Source organism: Chiloscyllium punctatum, chromosome 32 (genome assembly GCF_047496795.1).
Source record: "Chiloscyllium punctatum isolate Juve2018m chromosome 32, sChiPun1.3, whole genome shotgun sequence".
NCBI classification, from domain to species: domain Eukaryota; kingdom Metazoa; phylum Chordata; class Chondrichthyes; order Orectolobiformes; family Hemiscylliidae; genus Chiloscyllium; species Chiloscyllium punctatum.
Genome location: NC_092770.1, coordinates 52110610 through 52113213, shown reverse-complemented (window position 1 = coordinate 52113213; position 2604 = coordinate 52110610).

The following is a 2604-nucleotide window of genomic DNA, read 5'->3' as shown; positions in this document are numbered from 1 at the left end:
CCCGCCCGCCCCCAACCCCAACCCCAACCCCGTCCAACACTGCCCCCGCTCCCCCGCCCCCAACCCAGTCCAACACTGCCCCCGCCCGCCCGCCCCCAACCCCAACCCCGTCCAACACTGCCCCCGCCCGTCCGCCCCCAACCCCAACCCCGTCCAACACTGCCCCCGCCCGCCTGCCCCCAACCCCAACCCCGTCCAACACTGCCCCCGCCCGCCCGACCCCAACCCCAACCCCGTCCAACACTGCCCCCGCCCGCCCGCCCCCAACCCCAACCCCGTCCAACACTGCCCCTGCCCCACTGCCCCCAACCCCGTCCAACACTGCCGCACGCCCGCCCACCCACCAATCCCAGATCCCGCCCGCGCCCGCACACCCACCCACCCACCCACCCCCGACACTGCCCCCGCCCGCCCACCCCCCCAGTCCCACACGACCCCACCCCCACCCGACCCCGCCCCAACCCCGCCCACCCCCGCGCAATCACCCCCCCACCCACACCCGACCGCACCCACCCCCGACCCCGCCAACGCACACCCACCCACATACCCACCCACCCCCGAAACCGCCAACGCCCGCCCATCCACCCACCCACCCCCGACCCCGCCAATGCTCGCCCACCCCCGACCTCGCCAACGCCCGCACACGCACCCACCCACGCCCGACCCGGCAAACGCCCGCTCCTGAACCCGCCAACACCCGCCCACCCAGACACCCCCAACCCCGCCAACGCCCACACACCACCAACCCCGCCAACGCCTGCCCACCCACCCCGCCAACGCCCGTCCACCCCCGACCCCACCAACGCCCGCCCCCGACCCCGGCCACCCAACGCCCGCCCATGCTCGACCACGCCAACGCCCACCGACCCACGCCCGTCCACTCACCCACCCCCGACCCCGCCAACGCCCGCCCACCCCCGACGATGCCCACCCACCTCCGACCCCACCGACGCCCACCCACCCAACCCCAACCCCGCCGACGCCCACCCACCACCGACCACGCTGATGCCCGACCCGGCCAACGCTCGCCTGCCCACCCCCGATCCCGCCAACGCCCACCCACCCACCCACCCCCGACCCCGGCCACCCACCCCCGACCTCGCCAATGCCCGCCCACTCCCGACCCCGCCGACGCCAGCCCCCCGAACCCGCCAACGCCCGCTCTCCCCCGCCCAGCCCTGACCCCGCCCAGGCCCGCCCACCCCCGACCCCGCCGATGCCCAGGCTCGCCCACCCCCGATCCCGCCAACGCCCACCCACCCACCCACCCCGACCCCGGCCACCCACCCCCGACCTCGGCAATGCCCGCCCACTCCCGACCCCGCCAACGCCTGCCGTCCCCCGCCCAGCCCTGACCCCGCCCAGGCCCGCCCACCCCCGACCCCGCCGATGCCCAGGCTCGCCCACCCCCGACCCCGCCGACGCCCGTCCACCCACCCACCCCCGACCCCGCTGACGCCCACCCACCCCTGACCCCGCCGACAACAACCCACCCGCCCACCCACCCCCGACCACGCCGACGCCAATCCGCCCACCCCCGACCCCGCCGACGCCAACCCGGCCACCCAACCACCCCCGACCCCGCCGACGCCAACCCACCCCCGACCCCGCCGACGCCAACACACCCACCCACCCCCGACCCCGCCGACGCCAACCCACCCCCCGACCCCGCCGACGCCAACCCACCCACCCACCCTCGACCCCGCCGACGCCAACCTACCCACCCACCCACCCCCGACCCTGCTGACGCCAACCCACCCCCGACCCCGCCGACGCCAACCCACCCACCCACCCACCCCCGACCCCGCCGACGCCAACCCACCCACCCACCCACCCACCCCCGACCCCGCCGACGCCAACCCACCCACCCACCCACCCCCGACCCCGCCGACGCCAACCCACCCACCCACCCACCCCCGACCCCGCCGACGCCAACCCACCCACCCACCCACCCCCGACCCCGCCGACGCCAACCCACCCACCCACCCACCCCCGACCCCGCCGACGCCAACCCACCCACCCACCCACCCACCCCCGACCCCGCCGACGCCAACGCCAACCCACCCACCCCCGACCCCGCCGACGCCAACCCACCCACCCCCGACCCCGCCGACGCCAACCCACCCACCCACCCACCCCCGACCCCGCCGACGCCAACCCACCCACCCACCCACCCCCGACCCCGCCGACGCCAACCCACCCACCCACCCACCCCCGACCCCGCCGACGCCAACGCCAACGCCAACGCCAACCCCCGACCCCGCCGACGCCAACCCACCCACCCACCCCCGACCCCGCCGACGCCAACCCACCCACCCACCCCCGACCCCGCCGACGCCAACGCCAACGCCAACCCACCCACCCACCCACCCCGACCCCGCCGACGCCAACCCACCCACCCACCCACCCCCGACCCCGCCTACGCCAACCCACCCCCAACCCCGCCGACGCCAACCCACCCCGACCCTGCCCACGCCCGCCCACCCATCCACCCCTGACCCCGCCCACGCCCGCCCGCCCACCCCTGACCCCGCCCACCCTCCCACCCACCCCCGACCCCATCCACCCACCCCCGACCCCATCCACCCACCCCCGACCCCATCC